The sequence below is a fragment of the Berghia stephanieae genome, chromosome 5, assembly GCF_034508935.2.
Source record: "Berghia stephanieae isolate SIO BIC M18660-M18661 chromosome 5, UCSD_Bste_1.3, whole genome shotgun sequence".
Lineage (NCBI taxonomy): Eukaryota > Metazoa > Mollusca > Gastropoda > Nudibranchia > Aeolidiidae > Berghia > Berghia stephanieae.
Genome location: NC_088364.1, coordinates 23,779,663 through 23,792,162, shown reverse-complemented (window position 1 = coordinate 23,792,162; position 12,500 = coordinate 23,779,663). Strand labels below are relative to the sequence as shown.

Genomic DNA, 12,500 nt, shown 5'->3' with positions numbered 1-12,500 from the left:
AAAAAGTGGCTGTTGTCTGGTCTGCTCCTAGTAGTCTGTGCTGGGTACACTGATAGTGTGCTCTTGAAATCTACACCTGTTCCCTATTTAAACTAATTCCCATTTTGTCTTATTACTTATTCTCGGGTGCTTTTACTGTAATTTTAGAACTTTTTATTATTCCAATTTCTTTTTTTTTTTTACTGGCGCCGATATGACCTAAATGCGTTGCAAGCGCCATAAACCCTTGAATACAAAAAACCCCAAAAAATTCTAAGGTTATGTTGGCCTTAGCTGACGTCCGAAAGATTTCCATTTTTGTGGGCAATTATTATTATTATTATTATTATTATTATTATTATTATTATTATTATTATTATTATTATTATTATTATTATTATATTATTATTGCATCAGGTCCTGCAGCTTTTCCATTTTTCATGCTTTTCATGACGTTCCTAACTTCATCTTTCATTATATAAGGCCCTTCCAGTTCTTTTATTATAGGCATTTCTCCTCGATTATCAAAAAAAAAGTTCTTCAATATATTCTGACCATCTGTTTAGAATGCAGTCTTTGTCCATGATGGTGTTTCCACGCTTGTCTTTGATACATCCACTTTTAGCACCTGATTTAGTTTTGTTTGTCACTTCTGAGGTATGCAGATGATACGGTTCTACTGGCAGAATCTGAACATGCACTACAAGAATTACTGGATGTTGTAGTCAGGAGTAGTGAAAATATGGGACTGGAACTGAATATATCTAAAACAGAATGTATGACGGTATCTAAAAATAATAACCCACCAGCCTGTGTAATAACAAGCAGAGGACAAACAATACAACAAGTTGAATGTTTCAAATATTTAGGCTTCAATGTAACATCCAATGGAAAATCAGATTGTGAAATAAAGAAAAGAATAGGTATGGCGAAGAATGCATTCAACCAGCTGCATACAATTATGAAAAACAGGAATATTAACATGAAAACAAAAATCAAAGTCCTGGATTGCTATGTACTGTCTGTGCTGCTATATGGTTGTGAGAGCATGGTTAAAAGACTGGAGGCAGCGGAAATGTGGTTTTACAGAAGAATGATGAGGGTGTCATGGGTGGAAAGGAAAAGAAATGAAGAAATTTTAGAAATGGCAAACAGAAAAAGATCACTGATAACAAAAATCATCAAACGCCAAATGGAATTTTTAGGACACATTATCCGCCACCTGGTTTGGAAGTACTCGCCTTGACTGGAAAGATGAATGGAAAAAGAATAAGAGGAAGACAAAGAATAACTTATTTGAAAGGGATAAGAACTTGGACAGATGAAGCTGAGAAAGGTGGCGCTGCTTTAATAGAATTGGCAAGAGATAGATCAGCTTGGCGGAAGATGACCTCCTACGTCTGCTTCAGATATGGAACTACATGATGATGATTGTTATTGTTATTGTTATTATTATCATCATCATCATCATCATCATCATCATCATCATCATCATCATCATCATCATCATCATCATCACCATTATTATTATTATTATTATTATTATTATTATTATCATCATCATCATCATCATCATCATCATCATCATCATCATCATCATCATCATCATCATCATCATCACCATCATTATTATTATTATTATTATTATTATTATTATTATCATCATCATCATCATCATCATCATCATCATCATCATTATTATTATTATTATTATTATTATTATTATTATTATTATTATTATTATTATTATTATTATTATTATTATTATTACTATAGTCAGATTTTAAATTAATGGCGCTTGTTTTTCTGGTTTTTCTCATCTGTCCCTATATCAAAAGTTGTAAAAATTTGTGTCAACCTTTGAATCAATTTGTCTTAACTGAATATAGATTTTGGACCGTATTGGTGCCATATTAAAAAGTTTTCTTCTTTAAGACCTATAAAAAACTACTTTAAAACAGCTGACATAAAGCACAGTTAAATATGTAAAAAAGTTACGCACCACAAAGTATGAATGGATTCATCGTATTTCCAAAAAAATCTTGTGCTGACGTAGTGATTATGAGTTCACGTCATACTTATTTCCAAATAATAACAATTCGCTTTAAGTGTTATAAAAATACCACTTATGTAGTTTGTATTAAATTTTGAATTTATCATTTATGACATATTATCTACATCATGTCGCAATCATCAACGACTGATATGAAATGTCTCGCTTTAAATCATTTGAAATAGTGATTATATACTCAATATTGTCAAATTAACAAACACTTTATATAAATTTGACAAATTTTTGTCTATGCATGACCGTTTCACATGGCCTTTAAAGTTTTTAAAAACATATTATGCTCTTAAACAACACCATACGGTACGGAATCTCTATCGGTTCCACTTTCGTAAAGCTGCGAAAAGAAGTCTTCTTGTACCTATCGATAAGTTATTAAAGAGGACGGCAATGGTTTTGAAATTTCACAATCAACCATGAGACGATCGTCATCGAAATACGACAGAGAGATCACCAGTGTGGAACGACGTGGCAGGAAAATGATCATAGATAACTTTGATATTAATTATATGGATATCATCCAAAGATGTATGGAGCTGTGTGAGCGTAAATATACATCCGACAAAATATTGGAAGTCTGATTATTCGAGCAGAAAAAGGCCCATGGGATCTGGGCAGAGAATCATTGTTATTCTTGCAGGTGGTGATGATACTGGATATTTAAAAGGATGCCATGCCATTTTTCTTCTCTGCATCATCTGGAATATTATTCTGGGGTCAATGCAAAGGTGTTTTAAGACTGAATAAATATAGTTTGTTGTCCTCCATCGAAACACACAGCTGTATTATATTGGACAACGCTCATGGTCACTTCAAGGCTCCAACTTTGGCAAATATAAAAGCCTACATGATTTCATGGTTTCAACTAGACAGTACTACATATTCTGACCATTTATCAAAATGCTAACTATTTTACTCCTTAGTAAAAAAATGAACCAGAAACAGCTTTCAAAATCAGGGAGTTTTGACACGAGGTTGCGCGACTTCCCCATATCACTTTGAGCGCAATCCAATCTAGGACATTGGGCCTAAGTAGAGGGAAAGATTGAGAGGAGGAACACCAACTTTACTCTCACAGAAGAGGCAAACATTGATAAAAAAAGAGTAAATTGAGAAAAGGCATGCCTCAACCTTCGCAAACTTGAGGAAAATTACATTTAATTGGGTAGAGTGATGCTCGGAATCTTTCTGTAGTTTCATTTCTCCTTTTCATCATCCAGTATTTCTTGGTGGTTGTTGTTGTTAATGTTGATATTATTGGTGTAGTTGTTGTTGTTGTTGTTGTTGTTGTTGTTGTTATTGTTGAACACATATTTGTGGAGACACTGTCTCATAATTGATGAGTTTTTACTTTTGACCAGTCTACATTAATTTATGTAATCCTCTTTGGCATAAACACAAGCTATTTCTCAGGCTTTTGCAATCAAAATTATATTGGAAGCGCGTTATGTTTATATTCACCAATAATGTGTATTGATAGTTATAAAATGTAGATGTCTGATAGTTAATAAATGCCGTCTATTGCTCCATATTCAAAAACTGTACGTATATCGTTTAAGCTTCAATTAACCGAACACTCCAGTTTAACGAATTCCTTCTAAATGGATATGTGGAAAATTCATAATTTTGATAAAGAAAATCTTCTACGAGTTCTGATCCTCACCTGTTATCGATTTTAATATAGATGTAATAAACGAAATCCTTTCCTATTGTTTTAAAATTCATGAAAACAGATTTTTTTTTTATTAAGACAAATTGATTCAGAGGTTCATACAAATTTTTGCAGCTATGCATTGAGGGGCAGCTGAGAAAAAGAAGAAAAACAAGCGCCATTTATTTAAAAATCTGACTATAGTAGTAGTAGTAGTAGTAGTAGTAGTAGTAGTAGTAGTAGTAGTAGTAGTAGTAGTAGTAGTAAAAAAAAAGAGATAATAGAGGGAATTAAAATGATTATCTCTATTAATCAACATCTAGTTGCAGATTAAAACCAAAACAAAAGAACTCGATCTTTTATATAGAGCAATATCCACTAAGCGTGCTCAAAGCGCTTTACAACGGGTCCCTCACAACAGTATCACGTGCGTAACATGTGGGACGTGACATGACGCCTGTTATTACAGTCTTTCTAACAGAGACAACGTTGTTTATGGCCAGCTATTCATTTTACACCTGAGTACGGTGAGAGAATGTCAGTGAAGCGCCTTTTCCAAGTACTCAACTATGCCCCGAACGGAACTCGAACCCAGGACCTCCGATCCGAAAGCGAGTGTCATACCACATAGCAGCATAATAAGATAAGATTACAATTACAGCAATCTTAAAAATACCTAATCTCTAAAATAATTGATTGGTTGAATTATATAATGGAGTGGCGCACGGGCGATCAATTTTTATAGATATCATAGAATGAATCATAGCAACATACGCCTGAATATATTAATAATGAGATAAAACATTGCACCGTACGGTCGAATAATGAGAAAAATTATCGCGCCGTACGACCGAATAATGTGAAAAATGATCCGACCGTACGACCGAATAATGAAAAATATTATCCGATCGTACGGCCGAATAATGGCAGCCTTTTAGTATTCAGTGGCTGTATTACTAAAAGCCGTCCGGCGCCCCAGGAGAGCCGTCCGGAGGTCATCTAAAGCATTCTCAAGCCATCCTTAGGCCCTTAGACCTTTTCAGAAGTCTTCCGCCTTCCGAAAGCTCCTAAAATGAAGCCGGACGGCAATTAGTAATCAGTGGCGGTTCCAGTCCTTTGTAGGTGGTCGGGCAAAAAGAAGTAAAAGGGGGGAAATGAGAGAGAAAAAATACTCACCAGGGAGTTTTGCACAGCCGGGAAGATTTTATATATATATATATATATATATATATATATATATATATTATATATATATATTATATATATATTATATATATATATATATATATATATATATATAATGGGGTAAAGTATGAAATTTTGAATCGCTTGGTGTTGAGAGGATGTGTCGGAGCAGGAAAGAAAAATAATCGGGCATACAATTCTCCGTCGGTAATCAAAATGCCAAAAGTTCTAAGTTACATCCATCTCTTACAATTTATCTCCTCGAATATTTTTATTTGATAATTGACAATAGATACTTCCGTCCCGCATTAACTTTTGGGAGATTAAGAAGGTTAGAGTTGTCGACGTGTAGAGAGATGGCGCCTGTGAAATAAATAAACTCCCGTGTCCTGGTCATTATCATTTCAATGCTAATATTTAGTTGACGAAAGCCAATTGTTAGTGGAGTAGTTATGGTAGTTTGTGATGATGTGATTGTAGAAGGGATGATGATGATGATGATGATGATGATGATGATGATGTGATGATAGCACACAATATTTCTAGATAGACAGCATTTATGCTCCTCTCCTCCTCCTCTTTCTCTTCGCCTTAATGCAACAGGCTATTTCAAGGAGCAATATGCAACGGTTGGGACACTTCATTCTTTATCTAAAAGTATCATATTACCCACTATTTTGGTTTGGTGTAGACCACATGATGTTATTTCAAGAAGCTACTTGGTTTGGTGTTTTCCCTCCTCTTTCCTCCTCCAGCCTATCCCCAGCATCGCTGTCTGATTTCTTTATTTCGACCGACTGTACGAATTTCATACTAGGGGGGCAAGCATAGAACTGCCACCTTTGTTTAGCGTATTTATTCTTATGTTATTGAGGTACTATGGTAACGAGGGAAAAATGGCTGATTTTGTTTTGTAACACTGTTTTTCGGTGTGATAACCTATGCTAGTTTGACTGTACAAGAATACCGTTAAATGTCCCATAGAACGTGATGAAGAAATGTAAATGGATTTCTAGACTAAAAGTAATATAATAAATTAATAATTAAAAAACAACAGCACGACAACAATGAATATATATGAATAAGTCAATAACTTACATTAATACCATGCTGTGATTTGTCGAAATACATGCTTTACTTAATAGTATCAATATAAGCTAAAGTGATATTTAAATCATATTTCGTTTACTAATAGTCTAATAGAGATTTATAGGTACCGAGTGTAAGGTGGGCGGGTCTTACTAATTGCCATCCGGAGCCGTCTGGCGGCCCACGAGAGCCGTCCGGAGGTCATCTAAAGCATTCTCAAGCCATCCGGAGGTCCTCATTTCTGTCCTGTCGAAGCTTTCCAGAAGCTGTTCGGAGCCGCCCAGAAGCCGTAGCTATCCAGATTTCGTCTGGAGCTGTCCGGATGCCACTAGGAACCGTGGGGAGGCCGTCTGGAGCCGTCTGGATGGTGAACGTATTATTTAAATTATTTTGTTTTATGATTTTTAAAGCAACTATTTTGGTTGTTAACACAAGTGACCTACAATCATATGAGTGGACAGAAATTTAGTGAAACAGAAACGTTTGTAATAGAAATAAACGATATTTCTCTCAAAGAATACCGAGAAAAATACGTTTGCCTAATATTCTAACTTTTTTTTAAAGGAGAAAACATCCATCTTACCTGATGTTTGGTTGAAAAAATGCGTGCACATATTTACACGTCTGATAATCGAACAAAATTGTGGGCTTTATTTAACACCCTTGACATAACATAACATATGGTATAGGGCAAAATAGGATAAAATCCGTTGAATGCCCTTAATATTAATAGTTATACTATAAATCTATTGATTAAAGATTACAATAATGATTCACGTGGTAAGATAGTATTTCAACTTACATGTACTCATGTATATGTGATGTTCAAACATAAATATTTAACCGTGACATGCAAAGCACACACACACACACACACACACACACACACACACGCGTGCGCGCACACGCACGCATATAGAAGATACTTATAATAAGGTAACAATGCATAATATATACATACAAGATTGAAAGCCATGTCAACAGCAGTGCAAACAAGTATTATTCATCATATATAAATCTCCCATCATATAATTCTCTGTCTACTTGTCAGGGGGGAATGTATTGTTTTGAGAGTATTTACTTTACAACAATGAGCCCAAAACAATTTGGGTTATCAGACCTGCAAGTATGTGCACGTCGGTTGAAAACATCAATAAAAAGTCGCAATCGGCATCGACGGTTATCATAACACGTGACATCTTCCCGAAATGCGACTCGATATTTTCCCGCAATTTAAAATTTACAACTTCCTGACCAAGGATTCGCCCGCTAAAATATTCAAAGTATCACACCGAGCAACTAAAGATGTATCGCGATTTACAATGGCTTTGTGGTTTTTGTTTCAAATCATTGCAACTGGATGCCTTGTTCTGTTTCAAATGTGAGAAGTGGTTTCACGAAGAATGTCAATGCATCCCAGAAATACAGTTCATAGACATGATATGCCACATGCCTCAAGATTTTATTTGCAAGAATTGTGCACCATTCGAGGGTAATTTCGATTTCAGGTAAGAAAACATATACATTATATATGTCTGTCTGCTTGTTTGTTTGTCTATCCTCCTGGTTGTTCATCTGTCTTCCTGCTTCTTCTTTTTTTTTTTTTTTTTTTTTTTTTTGACTGTCTGTAATGCTTTCAATAGCCGCCACAAAAAACGCCATTTTCGAGTTAGAATTTAAAAAAAAATTACTTCACACATCCCGATTATGACTTTATAAAACAATGAAAATGAATTTAGTATCATGTTAAAGGAAAATGTTTCAGCATTATTCCCACACCATTCCAGCAATTTAAAAATGGTATTAAAGGTAGATAGCAAAATTCTGTTTTAAAATTTTACAGCAGCGTAAAAAAAATCCAATATTTTATTTGTTTCAAGTTCATAACGAGTCTGCCTGACAGATAAACATCGTGTCTCTTTTGGTACCAAATTGCATTAATGCGGGTTGCATGATGGCCAATGGTCGCATTGAAACAGTCCATTGGCCCGGGTAATCACCGTCATGAGCAAATTCGGAGTGTATGTGGCGAAAATCACCACCGTTCCTACCAGTCGACGAAGACTGGTCGATTTTCTGCCGATTCCTAATTTTTCAACCTAAGCCCGTAGGTTGGAAGGCCTGGTCCATAAAAAAGTGGTCATTTATATTTATTATTTTTAAAAAATATCATTGTTTTGACTTAAGATTCTTGACCAGCGTCAAATTTACAATAAGTTTGATACCGACAGCTTAAAAAAATTGAGGAAATTAGAAATTAATTTTTATTACAATATTCGTTATACTTTTTATTCTGAATTTTAGAGGGAGTGTAGGGGAGGAGGGGGGGGGGGGGTGTGTCATTTATTTTGGAGTGTCTTTTCTTTTAATTTCAGATTATTTATCTGCGTAATATTTACAATATTTTTAATATTAAGAGCGATATTTCTACATGAAAAATCATCTAAATTGGAAATGTTTGAGAAGGTTGTAGAAAAATAAACCACATAATTTGCCTTGATATCTATTCTTAATAATTGGAGTCAAACGATAAATTTGTTATCAACCAGCTGACAAGCTAATAAATTGTGATAAAAATCGGGCCATTTCAACGGATTGCATTTTAATACCATTTCATTTCCACTGAATAGATAAAAGTTAAACGTCACCTATAAACTAGAAACAAGATTAGAACCAGCCACCCTAACATAATATGGTGATGTGACTATCTATCGACTGATGTGTATGCACGTCCATCGTCACCGAAATAGACATATTTTTTGCCCGACCACCTACAAAGGTCTGGAACTGCCACTGATTATTAATTGCTGTCCGGAGCCGTCCGACGTAATTTGAGGAGCTTTCGGAAGGCGAGAGACTTCTGGAAAGTTTTGTAAAGGTCTAAGGGCCTCCGGATGGCTTGAGAATGCTTTAGATGACCTCCGGACGGCTTCCCTGGGCCGCCGGACGGCTCCGGACGGCTTTTAGTATTACCGTCACTGAAAACTGAAAGCCGTCCGGAGCCGTCCGGAGCTGTCCGGCGTAATTTGCGGAGCTTTCGGAAGGCGAAAGACTTCTGGAAAGGTTCGTACATGTCTGAGGGCCTCTGGATGGCTTGAGAATGCTTTGGCTTTCGATGACCCCCAGACGGCACTCCTGGGCCGCTGGACGGCTTTTAGTAATACGGCCACTGAATACTAAAAGCCGTCGGAGCCGTCCTGCGTATTTTGAGGAGCTTTCGGAAGGTGGAAGACTTCTGGAAAGGTTCGTACAGGTCTAAGGGCCTCCGGATGGCTTGAGAATGCTTTAGATGACCTCCGGACGGAAATTAGTAAGACCCGCCCACCTTACACTTGGTATCTATAAATGTCTATTAGACTATTGGTAAACGGACCTGGGGCGCCGGACGGCTCCGGACGGCTTTTAGTAGGACCGCGACTGATTTAATGTTTCCATATGTAAACTATAGTAAGCTGAAAATCTTTCTTTGTCAGGGCCCCAAAAGTATGGAACAAACTAGATAAAGAAATCAAAGACCCCACTGGGCTTAGTAATTTTAGGAATCTTTTGAAACCATTCCTTTTCAGATAAGATAGCAATAGTATTTGTGTTTTGTTACCTATTGTCTTTTAAGAACACTTTGTGAATTCTGCGAGCTGTTTTGATTGATTATTTCATTTAATGTGTTCATATTTATTATTATTAAGGTGGTGGTGATGATGATGATAATGCTGCTGCTCATGCTGATAATGATAAATAAATAAATAAAAACAATCATAATAAATAAACTTCCCTTTAACCATAGGGGAGATTTGTCTCTAGGGTCTATTCTATGAAATAACTCAAGCGTCAGCCGCAGTGCAGCACCGCAAATTGAGCTAGGGCGAGGTGACTTGCTCAAGGCCACACAGCGCAGCGGCGGATGATCGAACTCGGTACCGCTGAGCCACGCTGCCCCTAATGATGATGGTGATGATGATGATGGGAACTAACAAGGAATACACAGGCATATAACATTGAAACATTCCATATTCCAAGCTAACTTTTTACTACGGTAGTGTTCATTTATAGATGGATTCGTGTGTGTCATAGAAAAAGCCTTTGTGTGTGTGTGTGTGTGTGTGTGTTTGTGTGTGTTTATGATAGTCAAAGTTTAGTACGCTTAATGAAGTCTTGTCACACGCGCGTGATACACCTACACGAATTTCTCTGCTACTGCTACCCAGGTGCCTGACAAGGAGTGAAATGCACAAATAAAATTATTCGAAAAACTCGTTTCCTCTTCGCCCGCTCGTCTCAGCTCGTCTCGGCTCGATTTACCCGCTCGTTCTTCAGGTATTTTGATCGGACGATTATTCGTGGCTTGGCGCTCGAGCGTCGATCGGGTAAAAGCAACGATTAACCCAACATTACGCATCTTCGCAACCAATCTAGGTAGGCCCTATATAAATAAAAGGAAGAAATAATATATTATTCTCCATATTTGTCGGATCTGGGTATACATGTTTTCCTCATTCAGATTGTTGATAGCGAAGGTCAATCTATATTTTCTCAACACACTTTTTCGTTATTAAGTGCTTATTCACTACTACTGCGAATAGTGATTTCACGGCATAATCACTATTCGCAGTAGTAGAAGCGCTCTCCCGTCTCTGAAAATTAATCTTCGTCCCCTCACTGAACACAACACCCTAGGCTACCTATGTACCTATTTTCTGTTCAAAATGACGTGTTGTTGAATGGCTTGACTTGAAGTTGAATGGGAAGTTTGAGAAGGAAAGAAAAGGTGGGGATGATTAAAGCATTTGGTGTGACTGAGGAATGAGATTTTGAACATTTCATCTAATCCTTCAAGTCTGAAACTTGACAAGATCTTGTTTTGTTTTGATTTTGTTACCCCAATCCAATCCATGAAAATTTCTCTGTCCCCACATCTCCGACTTGATCATTCGTTCACATCTTGCAATCAATCTCTCAGCCTATCTGTCAGATAACTTTAATGAGAATAGACGGGCGTTCCGTCCCCGTGTATTTTGTATTGTTTACAGTTGATTAAAAATATTTTATAAAGTTCCAGGAATCTCTCTCTCTCTCTCTCTCTCTCTCTCTCTCTCTCTCTCTCTCTCTCTCTCTCTCTCACAAGCTCTCACCGTTGCTCATGATTCATATCTCAGTGCTCCTGCAAGTAATAGAAGTTACCATCAATTAACCACCTTTACTACTACAGCCATCTACTACTACCATAGCAACCTCCACATCGTTATAATCAAAACGTTATCAGAACACCACCACCTTTACACCATCGTCATCATCGCTACCACGGCCATTACTACGGGAGGCCTTCCGAAAGCTCCTTGCGCTAAGGGAAACAACTCAAATATTCCCTCAACTAACCCTATGAAAAAATAAAAGGACTGTATTTTCAGTCCAAAAATATTTAAAAAGGACCAAATATCGTCGATACTTACCTCAATATTGACCACATTGATACTGAGCCTATTATAGTATTATAGGTTAGGCATCATCAAAAATGGACAGGCATAAAATTTATGGCAATTTGACGGCTTGATATTATTTATCATTTACAGCGTTTTATTTACTCTCTGAAAGTCTTGATGAGAGTTGCTCGAAATCGGGAGCCCGAGATTCTTACCGTGGCTGTTAGATAGCCATTGGCTTGACCGGTCTGGCCAACATTGGCCACACAGAGAATAATGTTTCTATAATTAATTTAAATTTAACATTTATATCTATTTTTCCTAGTCAGATTTTTTTTGTGATTATCAAAACCGATGATTTTTTCCAAGGAGGTCAGAGTTTTGGTATTGATTACCCAAGGAAGGTTCTATTTGGCCACTTTTCACATCGATCACTGACCTCGAGCTTGCCTGTGTCCACTTGTGGACTGAAAACACAGTTCCAAAATAAAAATTAAAGGCAGTGTCTACACGGTAACCGGGCACCTAGCCTCAGGATCTACGTACACGGTAGCTCCGGTAACTGGTTTGCCGCTACAATACAAGCTATGGATAGACCTCGCTCTGTATTATGTGTGTTTGTGTGTGTGTATTATTTTAAAAAATCAAACAATACAATTAATACATTAAAGGCGAGATTCAAGGTTACCTTGTATAAATGTTACCTGAGGCTAGGTGCCCGGTTAGTAACGAAAATAATGATACCAAAATATCTGCGATATTCCTCTTTATAACGAAGTTATGCATCTTTAATTGAACCCCTCTAAAACTTAGTAAAAGCGAACGCAATTTCCAGTCATAACTTTCTTATGGGCGAATTGGGTCACAATTTGACTCCCACTGCTGCTGCTCACTAAACTGCCTAAATTTACAGTGTACGTAGACACTCCGAAAATTAAAACCTACTAGTACCTTTAACTAACCCTTATAGTTTATATATGAAAAATAAACACTCCAGTCCCAGCACTTTTACTAGGACTTTTGACTAACCCTAATAGGAAAAAAATCCTCCGACCTCAAACTAACCCTAATAGTAAAAAAAAACCAAAAACAAACCTAGGATTGCTTTCAA

The 12,500-nt window shown here is 36.7% G+C and overlaps 1 protein-coding gene across 6 annotated transcripts in view; it reads left to right on the top strand.

Annotated features, from left to right (window-relative positions):
• Nucleotides 1-10,330: 10,330 nt before the first annotated feature.
• The window catches only part of LOC144972622 (lysosomal alpha-glucosidase-like), a 117,924-nt gene continuing 115,754 nt past the window's right edge, over nucleotides 10,331-12,500 (top strand). For 2 of the 6 annotated variants that reach the window (XR_013645384.1, XM_078914061.1), the window contains exon 1: nucleotides 10,613-10,737. The gene's annotated coding sequence lies outside the window, so the exon portion shown is untranslated. Of the gene's footprint in view, nucleotides 10,487-10,612; nucleotides 10,738-12,500 lie in introns of those variants that run through there. The other 4 variants (XM_078914064.1, XM_078914069.1, XM_078914066.1 and 1 more) reach the window with 4 other exon arrangements.